This window comes from Onychostoma macrolepis, chromosome 17 (assembly GCF_012432095.1).
Source record: "Onychostoma macrolepis isolate SWU-2019 chromosome 17, ASM1243209v1, whole genome shotgun sequence".
Lineage (NCBI taxonomy): Eukaryota > Metazoa > Chordata > Actinopteri > Cypriniformes > Cyprinidae > Onychostoma > Onychostoma macrolepis.
Genome location: NC_081171.1, coordinates 13,738,881 through 13,754,412, shown reverse-complemented (window position 1 = coordinate 13,754,412; position 15,532 = coordinate 13,738,881). Strand labels below are relative to the sequence as shown.

The 15,532-nt window shown below is 35.0% G+C and overlaps 1 protein-coding gene across 24 annotated transcripts in view; it reads right to left on the bottom strand.

Annotated features, from left to right (window-relative positions):
• The window catches only part of dlgap2a (discs, large (Drosophila) homolog-associated protein 2a), a 139,621-nt gene that overhangs the window by 69,847 nt on the left and 54,242 nt on the right, over positions 1-15,532 (bottom strand). For 3 of the 24 annotated variants that reach the window (XM_058748627.1, XM_058748625.1, XM_058748629.1), the window contains one exon: positions 1,790-1,822. The exons of the other annotated variants lie outside the window; for them this stretch is intronic. The gene's annotated coding sequence lies outside the window, so the exon portion shown is untranslated. The remainder of the gene's footprint in view (positions 1-1,789; positions 1,823-15,532) is intronic. 24 annotated transcript variants of the gene reach the window in all.

The following is a 15,532-nucleotide window of genomic DNA, read 5'->3' as shown; positions in this document are numbered from 1 at the left end:
CTACAAAGAAAACGTCTTTTCCGTACCACAATATCTTGCAGCAACAATGGCAACACAGCCCTTAGATCTTCCTCTTTCCTCCACAGCAGTAACTAAACCTCCTGATTCGGCAGACTTAATCCACTGAGCTGAAGCCACATGATTTACTTGTAAATGCCTGTACATGTTAATTGAAAATGTCCAGCTAATAAAGTTGTGGATATGCATGTATGCATGGCTAAATTCAGAATGGAATACTAGCTTACTACTTTCTGAATGCTGCATTTTACTTATTTGTAAAAATATCAAATGAAACAGAATAAACATTTCAAATATATGTTGTATATTTTGTCATAATCTCATCACACTACATGTTTAAGAAAAACAGCAGTTTTTAAACTGTTTTATTCATGTATCTGATCTAGGGCCCTTTATGAAATCAGTTTTATTTTTAATTTTTTCCAAAACTCTGTTTCATTTTTTTTCCAAAATCTCTTTTTTTCTGTTTTCATTTTTCTGGATTCAGTGTTTTCCAATGTTAATTCATTGAAATCATGAAACGACAATTTAACAAATATGTATTAAAAGTAAAATAAATAAATAAATAAAACATTTTCTGGGTTCTATTTAATGGTTTAAATTAAATTTTAATAAAAAGAATATCTAATCAGTTTAAACTTTAAAAGTTTAACAACTTAATGTATAACAATAGGGCCCTATGAAATGTTTTTTTTTATGATTTAAATACAATATTTTTTATCAATGATGGTGGTAATTAAATGAGAAGGCATAAAACGTTAACAATTAAATTTAATTAAATAAATTGTAATCAAATACATTTAAAAAATGCTTTTATGTTTTGGCAAACAAAGTGCTACACAAAAAAAGCATTGATAGTAAAACTTAAAACATGGTGTAACATTATTATTACTTTGAGGAGTACATTCCACTGAACAACAGTAATGTATTTCTGGCACAATTTCTTCAAGTAACACCTAACTTTTATTATGATGGGTTGTCGCTAAGTTTCTGTTTGTGTATATGAGGACAATAGATTTTCTCCACTGAAATAGTAAAATGCTCATGATGTAAACTCTCAGAGCACTTTTGGATATGAAGTTTATGTGTTCATGTCCTCATATAGTGAGACGGCAGATGCTGAAAGCACCACGAGCATTGCACAAGCTTGAGTATGTGCTGTAGATGAAACCACACCGTTCATTTGCACAGAGACATAGAAATCATGGGGCCCTACTGATCTCTGCAGATAAATTTGCTGATGACAGTATACAGCTGATAAATATGTGTGGAGCATGCCGAATAAATTAATTGTTTTGAAGGTAATTTTACTCTTGGTAAAGCTGAACACTGCAAAATCATCACTGATTCACATCCAACCAACATGCAAACCACGAAGTCTGAATAAGGAACCTCAGCTCAGACCAAAAGGAAGCACAAAATGATATCAAACACTAGCGCATTTAGATAAGAAAAAGAAAAGAAAGAAATGTAAAGAATGACAGCAGATTAGTGGCACTGCCGCTCAGTGTGTTTGTGAATCAGTCACGTTAGCAGAGCAGAAGAAGCAGCGGGTGAAGCAGAGAGAGACGCAGCCTTGTTTCTGCTCAAGGTTGCCAGCTGTGATGATGCAAGCAGCGAGGAATCACAACACAATGATCGCAAGCAGCTTGGCATCATGATGAATTTAAGCATTGAAAGCAGATGAGTGCATGTGCTTTCTTAACTCAAACACAGTCTGGGTTAAGTGTTAACTACCACACACAGTTCTGGAGATGAGGAACACACTCACCTTCGGTCTCACCACACAATGTGCACTGTGACTCTACAGAATGAAGAAAAAAAAAAAACAAGAAAGAGAACTTAGAGCAAACTTTTACATACACAGCATATTGTGAGGATAATCTGCCATGTCCAAAATAAAAGGTGAATTTTTCATAACTGGGTGTTTTTCAGCTAAAGGCACTTCTATGTCCGAAGGGTCAATTCAATTTCATTAAGGAAAAAGGAAAAGTTCTCCCAAAAATGAACTAACCCTCAGACTATCCAAGATGTACACGAGTTTGTTTCTTCATTGGAACAGATTTGGAGAAATTTAGCATTGCATCACTTGCTCACTTCACAAGGCATCAATTGTTGGATTAGAGTCGTATGGGTTACTTATGGATTATTGTGATGTTTTTATCAGCTGGACTCTCATTCTGACGGCACCCATTCACTGCAGAGGATACATTGTTGAGCAAGTGATTTAATGCTGAATTTCTCCAAATCTGTTCCAACGAAGAAACAAACTAGGGTAAACAACTGGGTGAACCTTTAGTACAGAACACACATGGAACATACTCAGAATATGATATCATATCTTTTGATATAAATTCAATAAATACAACCCAGATTATTGTAGAAATAAATGCATAAATTAGTCTATAAATTAAATACAAAAGGTATATAAAAGCCATGAATGCCACTGTAACACTCGACTTTTTCCCTTGTTTTATGAAGGTCACATTATAACCATGGTGGAAACTTTTTTGCAATTTTTCTAATCTCCAAATGCATCATAAAAAAAATAAATGATTAAATCTATGATAATTTAAACATTGAAATAATCACTCTTAATCAAAAAAGTGAATTGTGTTAGTGAATTGCAAGATATGAGACATGCTGTGAGAAGAAAATAAAAATATATAGTGTATGCAAACATCAGGGGTGTGAAGTAACGAATTACAAATACTCACGTTACAGTAATTAAGAAGTTTTTTTTCTTATCAGTAATTGTACTTTTTTGAGTAGTTTAAAAATTGTGTACTTTTACTTTTACTTGAGCCTACATTTTAAGTGATGTATCGGAACATTTAATCCGCTATTTTCCTCCGTTTGTGGTCGTTACATGCTTATTTTAATTTTATTTTTATCCATCAAAGTGATTGGATAGAGAGATAGTAATCGGTCTCGTGAGTTTCGTCAAATCAAATTGTGAATAGAAAACTTTAACCGCCAACTGCTGTTTATCATGGCTGCTGGAAGTGCATTCTTCAAGCATCAATTCAGTCGCATCTTCCTCTAATATGTTAAGGTAAATTTCGGATTTCTGCTTACTAAATGATTTATGCTTGGCTATCTACACGGCCTGAAATTTGGTGTGAGGTTGCGGGTGTTGCGTACAGTGTTAACTCCCGCAAGTGCCACGTTCGGTAAATTCCCGCTTATCTGCGCTGTCTAGTCTCTCTCGCGCGTGCGTTCTGCAGCAGTCATTTGGATAAGTCGTTGTTGCTTGTTGAACTTGTTGACTTTTGATGAGTTTGAGCGCGTGATGCGCGCTGTGAAAAAGTGTGTTGGAAACACTGTAAAACGATTTGAAACAATGTACTCATATTGAGGACTAATCTGCACCTTATTGATGACCCATGGCGTTAATAGGCTACTGCATCTGTGTCAGCGCGTGATGTAAAAAAAAAACTGAAGCTCGTTAATAAACGTTTTTTTTATTTTATTTTATCCATTTTATACAATCCGCCTTCACTTAGCAAGTGCACTCGCGCATAAACAATTTTCAAGTGAAACACTTTTTGTTCCATTCCGTTGTGGATGCTGCTGATTCACCGAGACCGCCGCGGCTCATCAAAGAGACGTGTGTGTGTGTGTGTTTTCTTTTGAAAAAGTTTCCCCAGAAATACTTCGCTATTTAATGCATTTTTTCTTACAAATTGTATTATCAGCATAACAATTCGAGTAAATGTGTAAAAGGTATGGCATGATGCCATCCTTCTAGAACAATGTGCATTTATGTTAAAATTGTAACATAAATTATCAAGTTTAGTTATTCTTATTTCTTTATTGCAAAACGCTAAAACTGGCACCGTTTTGGAGAGAAATGGGCTCTCATTTTAACCCATATCATGGTGTATGATGCTGAACTATGAGTTTCTAATGGTATTTGTATTTGCACTGTTCTAAACATTAATATCTTAAGTGGATGGACAGCATGCTGTCTCAGTGGCATATAATTTTAAATCTATTTTTTCCAACTTTATGTTTGAAATGGGGATGATTGTACTGAGAATAACTTTTCTTCAACTGAATACTGTTTCCGTGCTGTTTTGATGCGTTTTAAAGAGTTGGCAGTCAAAATTAGAACTGCTGGATGACAAACAAGATAATGTGAATTACAGAATGTACAGCGTTTTTTTTAAATGTATAAAATGCAGTGTACAGCGTTTATTATGAGGGGGTAGAATCCACAGCTCAGTACTCACTACTCGATACTCATGAGTACTTTCTTTTACTCTTACTCAAGTAGTTTTTTGGACAAGTACTTTTACTCTACTCACACTACATTTTTTGGAAGGTAATGGTACTTTTACTTGAGTATATTTTTTCAGTACTCTTTCCACCACTGGCAAACATACTGTATTTCAACGGACAAATTAAACAAAATCTTATTATCTGTTTAATAAGATTTGTAAGTGCCTATAGTTTAAATAATAAACACCCAATTATTCATACATTAAATAAGCATAATTTCACTCAAGCATCTGTTTTGTTTGTCCCACCTGCATTGGGTTTTCTCAGAATTTCTCTTCTATCAAATACGAAGTATTTTTGTAAAACATTTTGTACTCTATAATTATTTCATCTGTGGCCTCAATATGCAAAAATCACAAACAGATACTTTTGGGTCCAATTACAATCTACTTTCTGAACACCTTTATACACACAAGCTTGAACACACACACACACACACACACACACACACACGTATTTGCAGTCAAAATGCAAACAAACACACAAACTAAAGCAAGACTCAAGTATAAATGCATACATTATGGCCATATCTTGAAATGTAAATAAAAATATGAAGCTATGTTACAAAAAACAACTCTATTCATCTGTAAAATATGGGCTCTTCACAAGACTACGGCATGAAGCAATGGGAACACTATACAAATTCTGTCATGTATCAATTCAGTTTTCATTTCAATGGCCATTAAATAGAACCACTTTATTATAAAAGACCTTGTGGCTCTACAGCAGTGATTTAAATAGTCGTTCTGCTGAGTTGAATGGATCATTCAGTGAGTATCCGATTAGTATTTATTATATAGTGCTGTCAATTTAAGTCACACTCCCATGCCGCTAATTAAGAAACGACTGACATTTGTTCATAATCATATTGAGAGATGTGAACAGGCAACAAATTCAACAGATCAATCTTCTCATCAAATGTCTTGTGTTTCAGGAAGACTGCAAATATACAGAACTCCAGTCCAAACATAATAACTGAAGCCTGAACTGGAAACATGATGAAGTATCTTTTCCAAACAGAAATGGTAAATGTAGCTAAAGTCCTATTCCCTTCTAGGCCTTTATTGACATGTTTACTGGAGCTTTCAATTCCTGATACCTTTAACTCCCTCTCTGAAAGTAAACCAACAAAACCTCAGACAGTGACACCACATATTTGTTATGTTACTCTTCCAAGTTTTGAAATGAGCTCAATTAGGACTTACCAGCAACTAGATTTGGACAGAAAAAAAATGAGCAAAAGATAAATGCAGACACTGGTCCAAGTCAAAAAATCCCCCAATAGAAACCCAGAAAGAACAATATGCACACAAATTTTGGATGCAACTTGCACAGGGACTACTGGTATCAGCTGCATGTGACTGAGCAAATTTCGTCTTGCGATTCTCCAAAATAAGAAGCGTTAACTGGCTCTGCCCAACCTGCGTGTGAAAAAAGCGTTTCAACTCATTCCACAACTAAGCATTCCATAATTAACACCAGTATTTGCATATTAGCCTTGTGTGCTCACACTCTCTGCTTTAGTTGGCGTAGTGTTAACAGTGGGAGTGTCAGTAGTGATAATTAGCCTTTCTGTTCTGGTCTTTTTTCACAGGCACACAGAGACTTTTCTTCAGCCCTGTGAGGAGACGGGGTGTTAATACCCGATTATATCATTATAGAACAATTCTACATACTATTTTGTGAACATCGGTTCTCGTTTGATGAGGTCATGAGAAACAAATTGATTAACACGAGCAGAATCATGTACTGAGGTAAACGAGTCAGCCTATAGTTAATGGAGGTCAGTTCAAAGATGATCAGTGTAGATACAATATATCGACAAGCTTCCTGGCCTGTGTAAACACACAGTAACGCACACACACGTGTTACTCTATTTAGATTACTATTGATTTCAGTTTCTACACTCTAAAATAATCCCTCTTGTGCTTGGCTAACTGCTCCTGCAGGAGCTGACAAAGCTCTTCTGTACTTTCAGATAGTATCAGACTTTATGAAGACTGTTAGCACTCAGTCTATCATAAGCACTCTGCTAGTAAGAGCTCTCTCGGTCCCCAAGAGTAAAAAAAGATAACAACATACCATTCTGCAAAGGAATATACGGCAGCTGTGCTTACATTCAGACCAAACAGCAGATGCGAGTATGATTTGTTTTTACATACAGTATATATTGAACAATTGTTAAGAAACATACTTTTTGGATAAAAAGTAATTTGTCAGGTTGTGCTCTGCTAAAGAAGATTGCTCCAAACAAAGCCACAGCAAAATGAACAGTTGTGAATCTCTTTGTTGAATGTATTGGTTGATGTTTGTATGTAAGAATTCAATGATGTTTATAAACACGTCACTTGTTTTGTTCATGAACGAATCATGTTTTTTAATAAATCAGTTAACTGATAATATAATAATTTAATTTAATCTCATATCAGTCAGCCCTGTCTAGGGTTATTTTGTGATTATGAGCAGCTAACTGTGGATTATCTCTTACTGTAAAGTTTTAATTTTTAAGTATACAGTACCTGTGTTTCTGCAATAGCTGCAGACCCAAAAGCACAACCATCTCATATTTACCTCCGTATTCCTCTGAGGCAGAATGCTCTAGATCAGCATGAAGCCCCAATGTTAAGAATCCCAGAGGTGCCATTACCTGCATGTCTGCAAGACTGAATCATTCAAGGCACTTGACAATACAGATTGATTTCAGAAGAGCCATGTGTTCAATAAGGCCCAGCTCAGTATGAAAGATCGAAAGATCTTTAGAAAGATTGAAAGAGCAGTTTTGATAAAGCTGTATACTAATTGAATTAACAAGGGGAATTCTGTCATATAATCACACCACTAGAGCTCCAGTCTGAGGACTTCCCAGTTTCTTCAAGAGGGTGAAGCTGGAAAATCTGAGCATCTGTTCTTAGCCCTTTAACATTTTTTTTTAACAGAGCTTATCTTTTTTCCCATGCAAAGCTAGCTTAGTCTCTTTCATTGTTACTAAGATGCTCTTAGCAGATTAACAGCTGAACATTATGAATCTACTAATAAGCAAAGTAATAATGATTTAAAACTCTAGGATTTGTTCTTGCATTCAAATTGCACTTTATCACAGATTTTTATGGCAGAATTTTACGCTTGAGAAAACACTATAAACTGAGATTCTTCGACATCACAATCTTTATTTCAGAGATTGATTTGTGTTAAAACTAAAATATTTTTAAAAAACATTTCAATAAGATTTTAATAAAATAAATATTATTATTCTGTTTTTTTTAAATGCAAAATTAAGGTCACATTAATACGGTTTTGTAAACTTGTCATTTACTTTTACTTTAAATGTTCTTTATGTATATTTTATAGTTTTTTTAATAAGCATATTTATAACTTGTATATGATTTATGTAGTTTTTTAAAACGCCATACTTAGGATAAAAAAACGAGGCATGTAATGTGTTAAGAAAATTCAGCTGAATCTTTTTATGTGTCATTTGTAAAATTATGCAAAAAGTGTACAAATATTAGCTTATTGTAATTTTGTGTTTATTTAGGATATGGGAAATGCTAGCTATAAAATAAACATTACCAAGACAAAGGAATCTGCTTCCATTCCTAAACACAGGAATAGTATTAAACACAGTACATAATTTGAGATGTTTCAGTTTAAATGTATTAATAAACCAATATTAAAACAACTGATCGCTGACCAATGTGCTGTACATTAATACAATTTATTTATTTATTTAGAAAGTCCATAAGGTCATGTTGATGAAACACCCAAATATTCAGCATTAGCTGCCTACACTGTAAAAAATAAATCATAAAGCTCATTACACACAACATTATCCATTAATTTTACGGACATTTCTGTTAACTCTAAAACACAATGCAATGAAGTGTAAATTTCTAAATATTGGTAAAACACCTGTTAAAAATAAATACGGAAAAATGGCTTCAAATTATACAGTATAGTGTGCCCTATTTTTACAGATGTTTTATTTTAGAGTTTTTTTCCAGATGACGGACTCTATCTGTTTATTCCCTCTTAATACAGTCTCACCCAATCAGAGCGCTGAGAAAAGTGGACGAGTGAGACCAAAGAAAGAGCCTCATCTCTTACATTAGAGCAGATGAGTCCTTGACTGGACTGTTCTTTTTTTCCATTATCTATTTGCCTTATAACATAGTGCAACAAGTACAGAACAAATTCATTTTCTCTCACAGAAGACAGAACTACTAAAGAAGTTCTAAAATAGACAAGTGTGAGCGTGTGTGTATTTTGAAAGTGTGAGGGAAGGGTGTTAGACTGTTGATTATTTTGTTCTTTTATATTTTTTTTCCACACTATCAGAGGCACAGAACAGACTCGCCATAATTTACCTAACATCCAGCATCTTAAAATAAACTTGGAAAAACCACATAATACACAGAAGAGCACACAGAGACCTGAAAACAGTGAAAATTGCTCTGCATGTGACCTTTTTGGTGTACTCTGAAGGTACTGTAAACAGTCATCAAGTGTTGTTATCTGCCATACAGGGCTCATGCATTTGGGTATGTTTCAGGATTTGAATTAGTTTAAAAGCTTCCAGTATTTACCCCAATCTCCATTTAATCTCAGCTGAAGGGCATCCAGCCACCAAAGTAAATGCTTTAGATGATGCTAAAGATTCTCCACATTTTCTTTAAAAGCTATCCTGTAATGGACCTCTGTTCCATCAAACCTCTTTGATAATGTAACAAGCCTTAGATGTAGACCACAATGCAAAAGCCTGAATGCAAAACATTAAAAATGGCACTTACAAAAAGCAACTGTAACAATTCCAAGTAAATTGATATATACATTAATTTAGACTGATTGCTGATTGCTATTACCATGCTATTTATAAGGTATTCCAACATACTTCAAAGAAAACCATTGAACTTTATCATTGGTGGTATGGGGGAATAATGTTAATTTATATTATTAATATTTAAAAAAAAAAAAAAATACAATACTTACTGCCCTTTACAGGTAGTTTGGTTCAGTTCACTTAATGTAACCACGTGCAAAACCTGGTTGAACATATAAAAAGTGCAGTCTTCCATTTAATTAACTTCCTTAGAAAACTGTATAAAAACAGAATATTCAGATTACATTCATACTTCACACATTACTTCTGTATAGAACATACTTGTTAACAGTGACAAAGAATGTGCTTATTCAAAAGAACTAACTACTTCAGAGAGGATGTGATTTTGGATGCATTTGAAGAGAAAAACATCCGTAAATAAAGAGCCATTTATGCTCATATCAGCTATACTGCCCATTGAGGCAATGCTGAAAATGTAACATCTAGGCCTACTTGCGATACACTATGAATTGTGGTCGGGCATTCATGCACAGAACGGACATGTCTGTGATTGGTTACAAAGCTCAAGCACCTCAAAAAAAAAAAAAAAAAACTTTTATCAATTAGTTAACTCTATCAGCTGAAATTGTAATCTCATTTCTTTATTGACTGACCGAGCAGCCCTATTGTGCGGATGGATGAAATGGATAAAGCACAGCTGTAGTCCTGCGGAATGCTGGGAGGTTGGAGGACTGATGAAATTCTTCACGGACGAACACCTTCATGTATTATAAGAGAATCTTTCATGAAGCGTTTGTTCTGCGGCCTCTCCTTTCCACGACCCTTAATGATGTTCTCTCCCTGCACTCCTCCTCTCCTCTCTTCCTGTGGCCTTGCCTCACTCTTATTTTTCTCTCGCTATCTCTATTTCGCCCTTTCTTCTTTACTTCCCTGCTCCGTCTCTCCCTCTGTTTTCATGAATAGGCTCACTGAGGCGTCAAGTGCAGGACTAGGTCTGTGCAGACCTCAAAGACAGGAAGAGAGAGATGACAGATGAGGAGGAGGAGAGTTTGGGTTGGCATGAAGGGTCATTGCAGTGCTTTACTCTGAACTGTGAACATTCAGTGCTTATGGCAATGACAAAGTGGCAGAGTTCATAACGCTGTATTAACATCTGGAAAGGGCATTTCTTGTTTCGAGGTTATTGGCAGTTTCTGAACTGGCTTGTGATAAACTGTTCGCTGCATCCGTCAGAGGATATGTGGTGCTATAATGACATGAAGGAGAATCAGTTAATTAGTTAATGAAAAAATTACTTTAATGATTTCAAATATATTAAAATCCATTGTAATAAACGCCTGTTTTTGCATTTGTATTGAAAACTTAAATCCCTAGTAAATTACTCAATAACTCTGTACCTTTAAAAGAATATTTCACCCAAAAGTTAAAAATCTACATTATTTTCTGTCTTCTGAGAAAAAAAAAAAAAAATGTAAAGAATGTTTCAACTGTCTTGGTCCATATAATTATATTTAAGTAAATGTGAACTATTCCAACTTGGAATGATAAAGAACATTTTATTTTCCATGTTCATAAATATTCATTTTAATATTAATTTCATTTACCCATCCTCATATCATTCCGAACCTTTGACTAAGAAATGTACTGGCCAATATTTTTCATTCACAGGCAAAAAAAAACCCACATTTGTGAACAAATTATTGAATCAAATCTTTTTAATGAATCGTTTGTTCTGACTCACCAATCTGCTTCTCAAGTTCAATTTTCAGACTCTGATTCTGACGTCTCAGCGAAGGTGAATAAATGATGAAGCAATTTTCAATTTCTGGTCAACTATTCCTTTAACTGGGAATGATATAGAATGTTCTCTTTGTTTACTCACTCTCATGTTGCTCCAAACCAAGAAATAAAGAATGACTGAAACTGAAAGAAATGAAAAAAGAAAAAAAAGAAAAAATGTACTGGCTGATCTTTTTAATTGACAAGGATGAGACTTTATTGGAAAAAAATTAATTTGTAACCATATTATTGTTCTTTTCAATAAATCTTTTGATCTGATTCACCAAACCAGTTTAACTCAAGATTCCAAAGTTAACAGTTCCCTGTGGAACAACATCAAGGTGAATAAATAATAATAAAAAATGTTCTTTTCGAGTGAACTATGCCTTTAAGAAAGTTTTGTAAAAAAGAAAAAGAAAAACTTACTGTTCTTTATTTATCCCCAAAGGCAAAGTCAAGTGCAAAACAAAAACACCATTAAACAAAGTAAAGTAACAAGAGCTCTGGATGACTGGAATAGTTACTACAAACCATCTCGATTACAATTCCTCACAATATTCACACTCTGTATTGACATGTAACCACTGACATGTAACCGGCTGGGCTTAACTCACAATGTGTCAAAAGGGTGAGTGAAAAGCCTAACAGGAAATGACAATGAGGAATGCCATCTGTGCAGTGCCACCTCGAGCTGCTGGTGTTGCATCAGACGCGCTGTACAGGTGATACATTACTAACAGAGCGTACAGCAAGACTGTAGCCTGGAAAATCAACTGCTGTCATGGATACAATGACTTTTGCAATCTCAGCCAGACAGTTAGCTAAGACTGGCGTTTATATGATTCCCTAGTATGGTTTCATTAAGAGAGAGAGAGAAAGAGGGAGAGAGCAGATGTTTGTGAAATGTGACTTACTGTCCCCCACAGGTACAATCTGTCTCAAACCTGCTATCAGGCTCTCATTTCCCCCTCAGTGTTCTGAGCTAGTGTTCTGGTCCAGTCACACACTCAGACAGCTGCAGGCATGTGTGTGTGTGCGCACGCCAGATTAATGCCTGTCATTTATTTAATAAGTTGCTGGTGATTATGAGAAAGACCCAGGAGAAATCTGACAGGAACAAGGATGCTGTTCTTTCTCAAAACCCGAGAGTTACGGGAACACTCCAGAGGAATAAAGACACACATCTTTCTGCTCTGTACTTGTGTTTGTGACTGCGTGCTAGATATCAAATGAAACAGGGTGTAAAAGAAAAGGAGAAAAAGAAGCAAAGATGATGATGAAAACAATGCAGAAAAAGTGAGAGGTTTTATTCCTTTCCTGTCTATACATTTATTTGTTTGTTAAGTAAGCATGTATATGTTGGATAATGTACAACCAGATGGTCACAATTGCAAAATAAATCCATTTATGTTGATACAAGACCTCATGACCGTGTCAGGCATTATTTTGTTAAACTATCCTTATGACAGGTAATACCGTATTTGCCTGTTATCCATGGCAACATACCAGTGCTACTTTCACATCTTTTTTTTATATCGCCACATTTACCATGATGTTATGGTTAACATAAAAATGGTAAACTGCTTAGTGGAGTAAAAAAGGCATCCAAACCTTAAATAAATGGCTAGAAGCTCAGGAATTCAAGCTAAAAAATGAAGAGAAAGAACACTGAATAAGAACCAATATGAGATCCAAAAATAAGAGTTAGAATAGAGAAATAAATCCTTGGACCTTGGAGATTAAAAAAATCCAGTGATGGCAAAGCTGAATTTTCAGTCTTTAGTGTCACATGATCCTTCAGAAATCTTTCAAATATGCTGATTTGGTGCTCAAGAAGCATTTCTAATTATTATTGAAAATAGTTTTGCTGCTTAATATATAGTGGAAATTGGGTTCTTTGAGGAATAGACAGTTCAAAAGAACAGCATTTATTTAAAATGAAAAGATCAGCAACATTATAAATACCTTTACTGTTGCTTTTGAACAATTTAGTGTTTTTTGCTGAATAAAAGAATGAATTTCTTCCCAAGAAAAAAGTCATTTATTTTGTAATATTGCTGTAATTTTGTCCTCGCAGCTAGACAGATAGGACAATGGAAAATTTTAAGCAAAATTCAATTCAAGTTTTCAAGTTTATTTGTATAGCGCTTTTCACAATACAAATCATTGCAAAGCAACTTTACAGAAATCTGCAACTAATATAAAATAATTTGTACTCATATGAAACTAATATTTCATATCCATGTATTTATTAGTTCGTTAAGCTGCTGTGTAATATACAGTATGGGATAGCATACAGTCAAGACTGTACATTGTCCCTTACATATTTAATATGCCTTAAAGAAGAATGCTGAGAAACGCCCCAAAAAATGTCATTTACCTCCATTAAATATGCAGCACCTCTGGTTAGGCAGCATTAACAGCAGGAGTTCTTAGAAAAAGTCAAACAACAATCAACAGATTTCGATCCTCCATCTGCTCACATGCTTTCCCTCTCCGAACGCCGTCCATTCACTCAGAGACTCTTAATAATGAGTAACTGGCAGAGCACACTCACCAGACTCTCAGCTAATGCACCTGCTACCCCTGACTGTGTCAGAAAGAAAGAGCAGCGGGCACCAGACGTGAAGGCCGTGTCCACCCCAAACCACAGCGTCACTTTAGTCTGACCCACTTTCAGTTTTTAGCTGTAATTGCTGGTTGGAAAAAAAAGATTACATTCAAAGAGGAGTCATGCTGTAAATGATTCTTAATATTTACTGTCCGAGAGCATGGGTGTGTCTCAAACCCCAACATCTGAACTGATCTGAATGTTGCCTCACTATTTATTGATTGGAAACGAAAGAAAAACCATTGAAGAAAATGTGAATCAAACATCATTGTTTAGTGATGTTCAGTTGCCAAGCAACAACTCCTACATGCATCAGCACAGTACCAATGACAGTCTGAATGGAGAGAACTAGAGAAAATGATGGAATGGTTAGGATTGTAGGGATATAAAAAAAGCATGCAGGTATATCACAATAAAAATTTGACAAAAAGGAAAATTCTGTCAATATTTTTTCACCCTAATGCCATTCCAAACCTGTATGCTGTTATTTTTTGCATGTAACACAAGTGGAGAATTTTTAAGAAATGCTTTTGCAGATGAAGAAAATTATCAGTGAATAATGACTTCAATTTCAATCTGCTCCTCACTTAAAGCTAAAGCATCATGAGTCGTGAAAATATTCTAAATAAAATACATAAATCGTATGCTGCTTTCATAGTGTTTTTTGTCTTCTTTTGACCTTGACAGCCCACCGTCAGTGTATAGGAAACAAGTACATGAAAGTTCACTTTTAGGAAATCATTTATAGACCTTTTTCCTGAATAACCGATGAGCGGCTCCATGATGGATTCTAACTTCCGTTTGGGTGCTCTCGTGTTCCACAGAAATCCGTTAAAACGGGGTAAAAAAAAGATAGACTGAATCGAAACTTTTTCAATATAACTACATATAAAAATGTGCGGAGGGTTGCTGTGCTGTTGTTGGCTGCCTCAGTAACGACAGTAAGCTAAGGAATTCCTTTACAGTACTTGTTTTGCGTATCAGAAAATCTGTCTTGTCAGGCACTGTAGCTATATATGGCTTGCAGCGCTTAAGTTAAAATACTGAGTGTGAAATAATAATATATGTTAAAATAATGTTTGCTCTTATCATTCTGTGTACAAAATCCCATGAACTTCACCCTGATCGGGAGCTGTATGTGCACTCATCTATTTTCAATGCAGCTTAACCTTGCGTCGCTTCATGTCATCTTCCCACTCATTGAACTATGACTGGTCCTTTAGTGCAAAAAGACGGTCATTGCGACACTGTAAAGTGATGAAACAATGGCGCCACATGATTTTTTAAAATGACTTTCGGTTTCACATTATATTATCGGCTCTGAAAATATGTAAATGTGACTAGAAACCGGAAATGTAAAGCACCGTTCTAATCGGGGGAGACTTCCGCGTTCAGAAAAAGGTCTATAAAGACAAAAAAATTGGGCTAAACTATTTATTTAAAGGACTATTTGACCTAAAAATTTTATTTTGCCATTATTTACACACCATCGTATCAATCCAAACCTGTATGATTCTTCTGTGAAACAGAAACATTTATATAAATATTTATTTTGAAATATGTCTGTATTGCGTGCATAAAATTAAAGTCAAAAGGGTTCCGTGTAGTTTTGCACTCCAATGACTTTCATTATATGGACAAAAAATAGGGCTGGACGATATGACCTAAAATTAAAAATTCGGTTAATTGAATATTTTACCTAGATTACAATTAATGAATGTTTAGTTTATTTATTTAATTGCCATCATAGTTCACTGACAAGGTTTGTACTGTAAATATGCTTGTAAGGTCCACGATTTGGTCCAAGGACGGTATCCAATCGTGGGTGAAGGTTTCCTGCGTGTTCGGCCTTTTCAGCGCGCAAAGTTATTCAGTCTAGGTTAACTTCAAATCTGACTCCATTTTAATATCTAATCTGACTCCATTTTATTATAACCTCGAATTTAGGTTGAAATGCAAATTGGTTGTTTGTCTATTTCTAATTAGTATTCTTCTGATATTTG